We start from the raw sequence: 15,588 nt of genomic DNA on the forward strand, positions 1-15,588 counted from the left end.
TTGCTATTGTAAAAATTAAGGTATTTATTTTGTGTTTAACTTTCATAATTTAGAGTTTCTGAGTATTTTACTTTAAAATTCAATTTATTAAACAGAAACAAAGATAAGCTGTTAAATGTAGACAGGACAACACAACAATTTTTACATGAATTGAGTGTAATATAGTTTCAGGATAAACGTACGTGTTTTTAGTGAAGAAAGATAAATGTATCGAAATATAGTATTCACACATTAAAATATTCATATAGCCTATGTTCATATTAGAAATCTATATTTTTTTGATATTTGAAATAGTGTCACGACAAAATTATTACATATAAGAAATACGGGCCATAAACATTTCTTTCTGTCAAATAAATTATAAAGTAAATAGGTTTATTTAAGAAAATTCAATCGCAAATAACTCAGGAGAAGTGTAAAGAGTGTACAGTAAGCCTATGCCTTTTATATGATAGTATCTGCGTTTAGAAATGATAGAAATTTTCAGTTTTTATACACATTATTATGCTTTAATCTAGAAAACTATGTTTAATAATACATACTACAGAAAGGGTAATAAAGGAATGTCAGTTATTGTAAATAATGTATTATTGAAAGTTTTATTCGTATAGATAATTAATTTTATCAAGAAACATTTCTGGAGAACAAAAATGTCAATATTTTATGTAAAAGTAAGTAAATTTTATTATAATTTAAATAAAAACACATTTTTCCCCACGCATGGTTCTTCCCTTCCCTCTTACTCTTACGCTTAGAACATTCCATTTCATAATTTGATGTAATAATAACGTTTTCAAATGTTATTATTACATCATACATGACTTCTAAATAAAATAATAATACTTAAAGTATCTCAATATATAGTGTCATGGGTCTCAGGTGTATTCATAAAAAAGTAATAATCGATATAATAATACTTTGTCACATGCTCAATGTGTTAAAGTTTGCAGCTGTTATTGAAGGTAATACATAAAGAAAACAAAATGTTCATATTATCAATAGTTATAAAAGATATCTTATTTTCATGTAGAAATAGTCGTTTTGAACGTATGTGCAAATTAGATAAAAATGAAATAAGCCAGAAGAAACACATGATAACACACGATATGACTATCAAGAACATTCTATAATTGTTATCAATTTTCTTATAAGTTATCGAAAAATTTTAGATGTTGCTACAAGAGAGAATAAAAATCTCCAATTTATTGACTATAATAATATAAGTAATATAATTTTGTACATCGCAAAAAGTAATATTTTTTCCTCAGTTTTTGAAAAAGTGGAAAATATCCATCTAACACAAATAAAAATCTGATAAATCCTTGAAAAACAGCTTATTTTCATTAAATAATTTTTGTTTATTCGTGTATATCTACTTCTTTTGAAGAAATAATCATTCAATGCCACGTGTGGTTTATAGTCATCTCATGACATAGTTGGCAGGAGATTTTGCACAGTGATTTTTTTTTATATCTCATGTGCATAATTGTAATTATAAATTTCTAATCTTTGTTAAACAAATTTAGTTATTGTGTATTAATTAAATTCAGCAGGTTCCATTGAAAAATTTTTTAAAACTTTTAGTGTTCATCCAGGAAGAATTTAACATTTGGTCACGTGACATCGCACAGGAGCATTCTTGGCTTATCCCATAGGCATCAATTCACAACAGATTTTGTAGAGTGCGGTTTGTTGTTTTCATCTTCACGTTTTCTTTAGAAGTTCACTGCGATAACTTTTTATTACGTGAATCGATACGTTTTGCATTGTTTTTAACAAATAAAAGGTAGAAATTTTACTGTGAATTTAGCACTCGTTTCAGAATATGCTACTTTATAGAAAGAAAAGTTGAAAAACAGATTTATTTTTTGATAATAAGCAGAACTGACCTTTGTTCGGATAAAGGCTTGGATATAAATGAAGCTCTGTATTATAGGCCTAGTAATTTATTTGTGCATATAATTATCCAGTTCTAGTTTTTCGAAAACGTTTATGGTTTTTAGTGTTTATAAGCCTGTTAATTAGCATCTCTACTGATTTAGTGCTATTACCTAAAACAACGTCAAAGAAAACTACAAAGTTCAATTAGCAAGTAGTCCCTTTATTAGCAGATTAATTTGTTGGTAGATTTTTTTACATTGTAAGTATAATTAGATGAAACTAAATAGACGTAAATATAGAAAGTGTATGTAGAATATGGGAAGACTAAAATACAAAAAGTATTATTATGTATTACTTTATCAGAAAATGTTATAAAGATTTATATTTTGACAATTTTGTTTTGATTATTATGGCCTAGTGTTTATATCAAAAATATTTTTCAGTTTTACTGTATTTGTAGTCACAGTAAGAAATTATGTAAAATTCAGGTTTGATATAATAATATATCTTTCGAACAGTAATGGCGTTTATATATTTACAGGATTAATTGAAGTTTTCGAATTTTGTTTGAGAAAACTGAAGAAGGCAAGAGTAGTGACAGTTGTATAATGAACTGAATTTAAGTGAATTAGTTGACACTGTATGTTTAGATCTAGTTTTTTCGTATATAATTTTTTCGTATATAGTTTTTTCGTATATTTCGTCCTTCTGTCTCCCCAAAGAGGCATCCCCGAGCTAACCAGCTGTTTGACGCAGTTTTGTCAACAAAATCATGGGCCAGATCATAAAAATGCCTGCCATGGAGTGCCTTTCGAGCCCACGATTGCTTAATGGTGTCTATGCTTTTTATATGTTGTGTTGTGTCCATATGATGTGAGTATAAGTTTAATGGTGTGTTATTCGAGTCTGCTAGAGTTACTGCTTTATGTAATTGTGATGTTTCTTAATTTTTGTAGAAAAACTCTCGCAGTGACTGTATTTGTTTGTAGTGAAGGTTAACTATGTCGATCAGGCCACGTCCGCCATTTTTACGTGGAAGGGTTAATCTTTCTGTGGCAGATTTAGGATGATGTTGTTTATGCTTAGTAAGTGTTGTTCTTGTTTTGCTTTGGAGTTGCTCAAGATCTGTGTGAGTCCAATGTATAACTCCAAAAGAATATGTGAGTACTGGGATGACATATGTGTTTATTGCTTTAACTGTGTGTTTTGCATTTAACTGTGTTCTGAGAATAGCATTTAACCTACTTTGGTATTCTTTAATTAATCTTTGCTTTATTTGTGCATGTTCTGTTAGTTTGGCCTGTTGGAATCCTAAACACTTGTAGAATTCACCCTCTTCTATGGATTCAATAACGTCTCCATTTCCAAGTGCAAAATCTTCTTTCTTCAGGATTCCTTTTTCTATGTGAAGTGTTTTGCATTTATCTAGGCCAAATTCCATTTGTATGTCCTTGGTGTATGAATGTGTGATTTGTAGGAGTTGATGAAGTTGTTTTTGTGTGGATGCATAAAGTTTTATGTCATCCATGTACTGTACATAAGATGTGACAGTGTATACTGTGTTGTTTTTTCATGCCTGATATTGTAGCCATATTGTGTGTTGTTTAACATGTTGGATAATGGATTCAAGGCTAGGCAGAACCAGAGAGGACTCAAGGAATCTCCTTGAAAAATTCCTCGCCTAATAAAAATTTGGTTTGTTTGTATGGAAGTGTTATGAACCCTGAAATGTAGTGTTGTTCTCCAGTGCTGCATAGCGTTTTGAAAGAACGTAATGAGTGATGGATGTATTTTGTACATGTGTAGAATATGCAGCAGCCAACTGTGTGGAACACTGTCGAATGCTTTTCTGTAGTCTATATATGCAATGTGTATGTTTCTGTGTTGTTTGTGTGCTTGCTGTAGAATGACTAAATCTATGAGTAACTGTTCTTTGCATCCCCTGTGGTTTCTACGACAACCTTTTTGTTGTTCTGTTAGAATGTCGTGTTCTTCAACATGTTTGTAAATTTTGTTTGCGATACAGGATGTCAATAATTTGTAGAGTGTTGGAAGACATGTAATTGGTCTGTATTGTGTGGGGTCTGTGGTATTGTTGTTTTTAGGTTTCATGTAGGTGATGCCCTGAGTAAGAAAATTTGGCATGTCCTGTGGATTGATGATAATGTGTGTTAGGTGTTTAGCTAGTTCCTGGTGCAGTGATGTGAACTTTTTGTACCAGAAATTGTGAATGTTGTCTACACCAGGTGTCTTCCAGTTGTGTGTTCTGTTAACAGTGTATTGGAAATCATGCATGTTTATTTAAGCACAGGGCATAGTTGGTATGTTGTGCAAGTTTCTGTGCTCCTCCTCGATCCAGCCTGCATCAGCACTATGCGTGACAGCACTGGACCAAAGAGAAGACCAATATGTTGTGAGTTCTTCTGTTGGTGTGCCACTGTGCTGTGTATCAGTGTTTGCTTTGTTATTAATTTGTCTGTATAAGAGTTTTTCATTGTTTGTAAATAATTTATTTTGTTGTTTTCGTAGTGTACATGTTTTGTATCGTTTGAGTCTACGTGCTTTGGCAGCAAGTTGTTGTTTTAGTGTATCAATGTATTCTGTAATGCGTGTGTTGTGATGTTCATGTTTTGTGTGTGTTTTTATTTTCTTGAAAATGTTTTTGAGCTGTTTCCTTAATTTGGGTGTTATGTTGTTTTTAGTGTATTGTGTCAGTCTGCCTAATTGCTGTCTAATGTCATTTATTTGTGTTTCTATTCTTCTCTGCCAGGCAGGCTTGTGATAGAATTGTGTTTTCTGTGTATTTGTCTGTGATTGTACTTTCAGTCCATGGTGTGTCACTACTGCGACTGCCCCAGCATAAACTAATGTATGAATGTCTGCGAGTGTAGAAATTGAATGAATGTAGTGTGGTAGTAAGTGAGTGTTTACATAATTTAGTGTTTTTCCTACTTCTTTTGACGTTTATTATTATTATTATGTTGGGTTAAGTGAGATATACTCGGTTAACACCGGTGGCTGTGTACTATGCCGGACCAAAGTCAAGGCATAGTAACCAAAACAGAAATTAAAGAAGTGTATCAGTGTGTGTGTCTGTATTCAGGAATTTTCTCACAATATGACATGTATTCAATATAGTGGCCTTCTGTAGTGTGATGTATGTGTTTCTATTCAATTCTAATGTGCCCAGGCTTTTGTGTAGTGTGTGTGGTATGACACCTGTAGAGGAGAGAACAACAGGTACAATAAGCACCCTATCCATCCTCCACAGATGCCTTATTTCCTGGGCGAGTTCTGTGTACTTGCTAATTTTTTCAGTGCATGCGTTTTGTATATTGTGTGTGTTTGGAATGGATATGTCTATAATGTATGTGATTTTATTGTGTTTGTCAATGAGTGTGATGTCTGGTCTGTTGTGGTAAATTGTTTTATCTGTGATTATGGCTCTGTCGTAGTACATTTTGTGCGTGTTGTTTTCCAATACTGTCTGTGGAATGTATTTGTAGTATGGTTCGTGGATGTCTGCTAATTTGTGTTTCTTTGCAAGCTCTTGGTGTATTATATTTGCTACTTGGTTATGTCTGTGTAAATAATCTGTCTGTGCCAAGAGCTTGCAACCAGAGGTGATGTGTTGTATAGTTTCTGGCATGATGTGACATTTTCTGCATGTGTCATTTGTGAGTGTTGCATCTTTGAGTATGTGTTTTCTGTAGTTTTTAGTATTTATGACCTGATCCTGTATGGCAATCATGAATCCTTCCGTCTCCCCAAAGAGGCATCCCCGAGCTAACCAGCTGTTTGACGCAGTTTTGTCAACAAAATCCTGGGCCAGGTCGTAAGGATGCCTGCCATGGAGTGCCTTTCGAGCCCACGATTGCTTAATGGTGTCTATGCTTTTTATATGTTGTGTTGTGTCCATATGATGTGAGTGTAAGTTTAATGGTGTGTTATTTGAGTCTGCTAGAGTTACTGCTTTATGTAATTGTGATGTTTCTTGTTTTTTGTAGAAAAACTCTCGCAGTGACTGTATTTGTTTGTAGTGAAGGTTAACTATGTCAATCAGGCCACGTCCGCCATCTTTACGTGGAAGGGTTAATCTTTCTGTGGCGGATTTAGGATGATGTTGTTTATGCTTAGTAAGTGTTGTTCTTGTTTTCCTTTGGAGTTGCTCGAGATCTGTGTGAGTCCAATGTATAACTCCAAAAGAATATGTGAGTACTGGGATGACATATGTGTTTATTGCTTTAACTGTGTGTTTTGCATTTAATTGTGTTCTGAGAATAGCATTTAACCTACTTTGGTATTCTTTAATTAATCTTTGCTTTATTTGTGTATGTTCTGTTAGTTTGGCCTGTTGGAATCCTAAATACTTGTAGAACTCGCCCTCTTCCATGGATTCAATAATGTCTCCATTTCCAAGTGCAAAATCTTCTTTCTTCAGGATTCCTTTTTCTATGTGAAGTGTTTTGCATTTATCTAGGCCAAATTCCATTTGTATGTCCTTGGTGTATGAATGTGTGATTTGTAGGAGTTGATGAAGTTGTTTTTGTGTGGATGCATAAAGTTTTATGTCATCCATGTACATGAGATGTGACAGTGTAAACTGTGTTGTTTTTTCGTGTCTGATATTGTAACCATATTGCGTGTTGTTTAACATGTTGGATAATGGGTTCAGGGCTAAGCAGAACCAGAGAGGACTCAAGGAATCTCCTTGAAAAATTCCTCGCCTAATAAAAATTTGGTTTGTTTGTATGGAAGTGTTATGGGCCCTGAGATGTAGTTTTGTTCTCCAGTGCTGCATAGTGTTTTGAAAGAATGCAATGAGTGATGGATGTATTTTGTACATGTGTAGGATATGTAGCAGCCAACTGTGTGGAACACTGTCGAATGCTTATTATTATTATTATTATTATTATTATTATTACTATTATCTACCCATCTCGATTACATTATAAGATTATACACAAAATTAACGTAATTTGAGTTTTATTAATACAGTCAAACCTGTTTTTATGCAAGGGATAGGGACCGCATTTAAAAAAACGCATAAAAAATTCTCACGAAACTTCACGAATGGCTGTAAATAATAGTTTTCGCGACACAATTAAAAAATATTTTTTTTATGCGGTCAATAGGAACCGCGTAAAAAAAGTCTCACATAGTAAATAACTCAGAACCGTACGAAATAGAATTTATTTACAACAGATGTAAGCACTTGACTGCATCGTCTGGTCTATCGTCTGTTTTTACATATTTTTGTCCAGGTGGTGTTTTGTTGACTTAAAAAGTAAATTATTTCATTTTTCGCATATTCATGCAATAATATTACTATAATAAGTGCATTTATGCTATAATAAGTTTATTTAGCTATAATAAGTCAACGTAAGACATGACGAATCGCACGAGACTAGTCGCCAACTATACCGCACAAATTAAAAATTCGCATTAAAAAAATCGCACAAATAAAAATCGCACATAAAAAGAGCGCATAAAAACAGGTTTGACTGTATATTTAAATACAAAATAGATATTTTACTTTGAAGAGATATGGCAGCTTGAAATTTATGCGAACTGATAGAAAGTGTGCCTTCAGGAGGACTTTTTATGTAGAGTTTGCCTCATTTAGGCATGTTATACCTAATTAAAACTCTGAGCGTTAATATGGAAAGCCATAAATTGAGAATCGATCACTGGCCACAAATCAGCTAATAAAGAATGTAACAAATCAACAACGCCGTTTTGATAATAAGAATAATTCGGGCAATATTATAAACTGTAAACTATTAGAAATTATGCAAGAAAAATTTAAAGTATGAAATGCTTAAAGAGTTTAAATAAATAAATGAAATTAAAAACTTACAATTTTAATGTAACTTCTTTCCACTTCTATGAAAGAAGAGTTTTTAACACAGTGAGTAAATGCAAAACGTCGATCACTAGAATTATAAAAGAAAGTCACTAGATGTGACCAAAAAATGATCTCTTCTACCACATCCACAATATATTCTTTCTGGATGAATTGGCTTGGAATAGATTCTGAAATTTACATAAATTTGATTTATTTGTAAAATCACTCTTAATAGAAGATTTAGAATGTATTTCTATATCCAGAAAATATAAATAACTTCTGATGTAATGAATAAAAACACGTTGCAGGAAGTCATACGAAAAGTCGTTTTTACTTTTCTTAAATTATCATTTACAATAAAAAGAATCTAATTCTATACAATAAGAAAACTGTAGAAAAATACTTACTATCAAGGGAACCTTCTAATTCTGGATGAACACTATATGTAATCAGTATAAAACTTAGTTCCAATTGAAGTATCATGTCGAATATTCTTCTATATCAAAATAAACCAAAACAATAAAGAATTATGTCATTTTTATAAGGTATACAATAAAGAATAATACATTGCACCATTTTTATGATGTGATTCTATAAGTTAAACAAAGAGATAATTTATAAAAGAAAAAGATACTCACATAAATGAATAGATATAAAACGAACAATTATTTTTTATAACTTTGTCAGAATGCAGAGTTAAAATTTTTTTACCTTAAATTAGTAGTTTCTTACCGCTGTACATCGTACTATTATTTAAACAATAAAGCTATGCCAATCAACTATCTAACACCTTTCACGGGAAATATAATTAATGAAATGACGTGACTTTTGATCTCCTTCAGAGGTGCTTATATAGTTTAGTGGAGCCTGCTGCCCCGAATGTTCCATTTGTGGTCTTTCTTTTTTTCTATTTAAAACCTGTCTCGAGACTTAAGAAAACAGACAGACGTTCAGACAGAAACAGTTGAAATTTATGTCTTCAATTTTTTTCAAATTGTAGCCCAAAAATATACAAAATATTTTAGTGCATTTTGTTAAGTCATTTCTGGGTACTTTTTTAAACTACTCGATTAAGCGTTTTCGAATGTTTGGACAATGCCAGATTCGTATTGACACGATGATTCTATGTAATAACACACACGAAAATATCGTACGGGTAATTTATTAGAAGTCATTGTTGAACAAGTGCACAAAGTTTTATTTGTATAAAAACCTCTATAACTCGAAATATTTAACTCAATTTTTTCCTTACTCACTAGAGTTTACTAGTTTCTGCACTATACCTTGTATAATAGTTATGGCTCTATATACATATATATACGTAAACGTAAACTATGATAAGTTATTATTTTAAATTTTAAGAATAATAAAGTAGAAATACTCACACGCTGCATAGGAGACTTCGAATAACTGAAATGTATTTCAATGAGCTTTAACACTAACATATTGATTTTTTGTGACAACCGACGTACTTGTTACAGAATGAACGTTAGTATTTGCTTTTAACTAATTGAAAAATTTTCAAATTACATTGTACAATTTTAATTAAATTTTATTTCAAAACATTTATGGAAATTGAAAAAGCTATTGTTTAATTTGTTTATGCAACAAATCATTTAATTAAATAAGCAGCAGTTTCTTTATTTAATGTTAATTAAAATTTCTAACATTGAAACGTAAAATTAAATTACGTATTCATTATCGATCAAAGTATCTTAATTTTGAGAAAATACTTTGTATAGGCAAGATGGCGGTATAAAGTTTTAAATATAACGCCATCTGGTGTAAGGAAATAAGTTTACCACAGGGAAACAATTTTATTTTATTTAAGAATGTTTTTTATTATTCAAAATTTTTTTATGAATGTTATTATCTGAGCGAAATTAACGATTGAAAAAAGCTATTATGATAACCCACAGGTTGGGAAAAGATAACAAACAGAATTACAGACTAGACATTGAAAACCTCTATTTACTGTTAACCACGTAACACATCCAGCAATGGATTAATTGGTTAAATCCATGAGCATTTTTTACGAATTCGGATCTAATCTGCGGAACGTCTCCTAGAGGTTTCCGCATTTAGTACACGTGTATGCTAGGGCCAGATTCTCTCAGAAATTCCTCTTCGTAGGCCTATCCTCTTGGCAGATCGCATGTATGTCGATTAGTTTATTGTATCAATTTAATCTAATTCAAACCCTAAACTCATGACTTTTTGAGGTCGTAACTTTAAAAATAAGTTTGTACTTATTTTGGGACTTTTGTTAAATTTTAATCTGAAAACTCGTTGAAAATGACTGGCCTTCCTAATCGCCCTTATAATAGAAATTCAAAATACTGGAAATTATATCATAAGTAATTGAAATATTTGGAACAGTATGATCTTAGTTTCAAAGGAATGTCATAGGTGTTAACTAGTCTTCCGTTTTTCAAAACCTCTGTGAGGAATTCGTATTTCAATGAACCTCAAGAATGAATAGTTTTCCGGATGTTGTAACAAACTAAAAATATGGCGATCCGATCCAAAATGACACACTCAGATTTTGAAATTTTGATGTATGATGTCAGTGTATGTGTGTGTGTGGGAGAAGAAAACCGAATTTTTCACCTTGTTTGAAGCTTTAAAACTCCTGTTTCTTTTGTCGAAAATTTCTAACATTTGGCAGAGATATTTCGTTATTAAAAGGATTTACAGTATTAAATTTTCCTAGTTAAAAGTCAATAAAGTGGAGAGATAAAAAGATTCCTATGACATATCTCGACTATGATCGGACGTAATGACAATTTTCCGTGTTAATAGTATTCACAACTTTTCATAAACCCCATCTCTACTCTCAAAATAAAGCTTAGTGCGTTTTATAAGAATTAAAAATATCAATAAAATATCATAACAGATAGCACTAAACACTCAGTTTGAAATGATACCCCGAAACTTAAGCAATTCATTGTCTGATTTGATTTATTATTTCTAGTTGGGAGTATTAAAACTTCAGAAACGTGATAGTAATATAATTATTTTATTGGATTAATGTCTAAAGTACATATGAAAACTTAAACATATATATTTTTAATATTGATATTAGTAGCATATACAATCGAAATTCCAACTTATGGCCATTTCTAATAAGTGACTATTAAACTTTTTTCTAAAACAAATTGAATTAACATTGAAAAAGTTAACTCAAAGAATAGCCATGTTACACGTTACCGACAGTGACTATTATTCAAAGGGTTAACTGTATTTACAATTAATTGTTTAGTACTGTACATTTAATATTAGGTACACATTAATTTATTAGTGCCGAGAGCACACCGCTGAACCTAAAGAGGTGGAATTTGGTACACATTTAGGGTACGTCATGGCAACGCACACTAAAAAGGGAATTTTCGAAATTCCTCCGCGGGGGGAAGAGAGAGAGCATTAAGTCTTAACCGGAAGAACGGCTTCTACTCTACTATTTCAGATGCGATTTTTTCTTTCTGATGGTAATAACTTAATTTTCAAACGTACAATATTTACATATTACAATTTTTTAACAAAATGTTCGAACCGTTTCAATTCGTATTTGTTATTACATATTTGTTCGATTATAGTGTGGCCGTCTAAACCTTTTGCCCTTGAGTAGGATTAGAATTAGCTTTTCCAGAAAATAAGTAGAACAAAAGACGGTGTGGGGCCTGGGCCCAAACAAACAGAGTAAGAGTCACTTTTGGTGAAAACCTCGAAGAAGCAGGAAGGAAAAAGAGAAAGACGATCCGAGATTGAGAGGTGCCGAAGAAGTTAGAATGAAAAAATAGACTACAAACAGAAAACCTCGCGGACAAACGATGAAGTCAGGAATAGACGAAAGGTCTACAATAAGAAGAGAGTCACGAATAAAGGAGAGTTTCGAAGTGGTGTCACTGCCGGGAATCACTGCCGGGTTATCGAGTGCCGAGTTTACAAGTTTATTCAAAAGTGACTGTTGTTTAGAGGATAGCTTTTACGCATTTCTGTTCAAAAAATTAATAAATAAATAGAAAATTTTATGAAGAAATGGCTGTTATTCGAGGTAACACTGTGTAATATACATAATTTCAATACAATAATCGCTAATAACAAGTATCGAAATGCAATTTCCATTATACTTAAAATACAAACTGCATTTTTTATAAGCCGCATAAAGTTTTGCCTTCATACTACATTTTACACTCGATATTAACATATGATGTAGACCATAATTTTCTCATTATAATTAAACGACAACATAAAATACATTATTAACGTTATGATACGTTGCATATTAAGTGTATTTATATCGATAACAGAATTCTAGAATTGCTTCAATTAACACACTAACGTTAAGGCTGCCGTAAGAATTGAAAAAAAATATTCAAATACCCAAGCAATCACATCGCATTAATGAAGTTAATGTGATAAATTTAAGTTAATTATAAAATAATCCTTTTTATCCCAAGGTAAAGTTATCTTTTTAAAAAAGCTGTTATAACACACAATATTAATATAATCCCATCAAATTAAAGGTATCTTATTTGCTAAAGGATCAAACTAAATCGAATTATTTGCTAAAGGATCGAATTAAAATATCTTATTTGCTAAAAAAATTAAAATAATAATAATTTATAAATATGATTTACATGTCCAAATTATTTCATTTTCTTCAGATATGATTCCACTAAGTTCGTTTCAAATTCGAATTTATGACAATTTCGAAAATTGAATCACGATATAGAATATACTGGCGGAGTCACTGCCGGGTTATCGAGTGCCAAGTTTACGGGACTCTGCTGTACTGAATTTGCACAATTTTCCCTGATCGCTCGAATCTGTTCGCTTAATCTTATTTTTATCGGCAGTCGCCTTATCGATTACTTTGAAGCTGTCTGTACGGTGAGTCTAAAGCAAATTTGGTTATTTTAATATTGCATCTCAGATATAAATTCGATTTTAAATGGTTTAGATCCGGTAAGAATATTTTCATTTTCATAATATTCAGAGCAAAAGCGGAAATAATAGTTTTGCATGGCATAAATTATTTTCGCCCATTTCAGTTATATTACCGTTTTCTATGTTATAATATAAAATTAATATATAATTACTCGATTTTAATTTATAAGATTGTAACTGATGCAGACCGTTTATGGAAAGTAATAATGAAATTCTTCAGTTCGTTTATATTTCTTTCTGTTTTACGATAGATATGGAACAAATCCAGTCTCTCTTAATCGGACTGCGATTCGAATACATTTCCGGTATATAAATTCTCGCTGTCTGTCTACAAGTTATTTAAAGAATATTTTATATTTTAAGTAATAAATTCCTGTACAAATTTTATAATAATTTAATTAACATTAAATCTTGCGTAAGTTTTCGATATATAACCTTGAACTTTTCCATTTCTATCTCTTGATCACCGATATTTCTAAATAGTTATTTTGATAAATGTAATCTAAGTGTTATTGAGAATAATTCGATGATTAATATATAATCTTAATATTTATAAAATATTCAAAATATTTGTTTTATTAAAATGATATTTAAAATGTTTTTTTCATATATTTGGACTTTTCAATACGAATTTTATTAATTAAAAACAGTGTTTTATATTAGTTTAACTTCGTAATTTAAGACTTGACTCAAAACTAAATTAACTTTTCTAGATTTATATTTTTCCTTTTTCGTTCTTTTATTAATTTCACATTTAACATAGAATTATAATGGAAATAGCAGGTTTTATTCTCAAATTAAAAATAAATCGTATTTCCTGTAAGTCTTCGTTTATTTCTCTGATTAATTATTGATTTATTTAATGCGATTTATTATTTGTGTAGTAAATTTTTAATGTTTTTTAAAATAAATAATTTGGAATTTTTAAAAATAGTATTTGTTTCGCGGTAAAAAAAAAGGCATTTTAATACTTGCGCAACTTAAATAGTACATTATTAAAATGTCTGAATTTTTTTAGGTAATATGCTGCTTATTCTGGGAAGCAGACAAATGTTTTATGCTCAGGATTTATAGGGCCCTTATCTGCTTGAAACTAGATTATGGATGCATTGGGTATGGTTGTGTTCGAGAATTTACTCTTCGGATGCTGGATCCAATCCACCATTAATTGTCGCGTTTGGCACTAGTGCTTTTCGAACCTCTCCTTTTCAAAGCCTATACGTGGATGCTTATGAGCCGCCACTGTCCCTCAGGAAAAAGCATTTGTTTTTTTTTAATATATTAAACAGAAACCTCAAACGACACTTTCAGTTTATTGTACAGTAGCAGAGTATTGTAAGCTACGTTAAAAATTCTTCGCTTGGTTTTCAATTAGGATATGATAGGTTAGGTTTTTACAAATTAGGGTTTTAACTTTTGTTAGCTTTAGGCCTCTGGTTAGATTAGTCCTAAGGCAGGAATGGCGAACCTTTTTGAGTCTGTGTGCCATATTGTAAGCATACCTTGCTTTAAAGATTTTAATGCGTGCCAAAGTCTTAGACTTCGAATAATTTTATTTAAAGAAATTAAACGAATACGCTTTAATTTAGATAAATGTAAAAAATCTGATTGGAAAAAGGATAATCAGGTGATAAACAAAAAGGATGATTGAAAAAGACGAATATCATATGATACGTCACGTGACAGATGATTTCTCTTACGTGCTACTTTGGGCACGCGTGCCATAGGTTCGCCACCCCTCTCCTAAGGTATAGTAAATAAGTTTAGTTAGTGAGTAAATTAATGTTTAAAAATAATATAAGTTATTAATATATTATTAATATATATATTCAATATATTATTTATATAATATATTATGTAAATAATATATTGAAAATTTGTTTCTGTCGGTCCGTTCGTCTAGTTTAGTTTGTCATTGTGTTCGTTTCCTTTTCGCGTTCTCTGTCTAGCTGTTATCTAGTATTAAGATTCGCAATCGCGTTGACTTTTATTAGTATTAAGTACATATAAGTCTTTCTACTAACTTCTGAACTAGTAGAAGCTATTAGTGCTATTGTGGCTATTTGTAGTGGCACTGAATTATTAGTGTTCGCTTCAGTTACGTTTTTTTTAGACCCTTTGACGGTCTACGGCCTTGCAGCATAAAAACTGCACGCCAATTTCAAACATAAAAGTTACTGTAGCCACAAGTACGCCGATGAGAATGATCCTGACTTTCTCTACTGTCTATCCCCTTTCCCTCTTTCTTCCCCTACCCTTTCTCTTACCCTGTTTTCTGCCGGTTAAACACTTAGTTTAAGGCCGATGTCTTTCTTGTATGTATGTATATATGTACAGTAACAGATACTCAGCTAAAATGATTATTTGCAACTTGTCCAAGTAGTGTCATTACATTCGACATAAGAATGGAAAATGTAAGCAGCACGATTGACCGAAACACGAGCAACCTTTTCACAGCTGGAAGTTGATAGTATATTATTTTGACATCTCCTGTGATAAATGTCGACCTTTGATTACGCACTTTTCTAACGAATCTACTCCTGATTATGTCTACAAATAGCACTTTGCAGATATTCTACACCATGAGTGGAATTTAATTCCTATTTATACTGATGGACTCTAAATCAGATGACTACGTTGGCTCAGCGTTTGTCTGCCCGGATGAAATTGTGGCAGAACAAATCGCACCGAATTCTATCATTTTTACTGCAGAGCTGCAGGCTATTTACGTAGCGTTAAAGTATGTAATCAGAAAAGGTCATCGTTGCTGCGTTATTTACACTAACTCAGTTAGTGCACTTTAGGCTTTGATCTCGTATGAACCTTGTCCTTCCTTTACACTGATTAAAATTCATAAACTAATTAGCCATTTTTTGAGAGTAATTTCTCTGTAAAATTTAGTTAGGTCC

Source organism: Centruroides vittatus, unplaced genomic scaffold (genome assembly GCF_030686945.1).
Source record: "Centruroides vittatus isolate TY-2023 unplaced genomic scaffold, ASM3068694v2 contig_508, whole genome shotgun sequence".
In the NCBI taxonomy this organism is placed as follows: Eukaryota; Metazoa; Arthropoda; class Arachnida; order Scorpiones; family Buthidae; genus Centruroides; species Centruroides vittatus.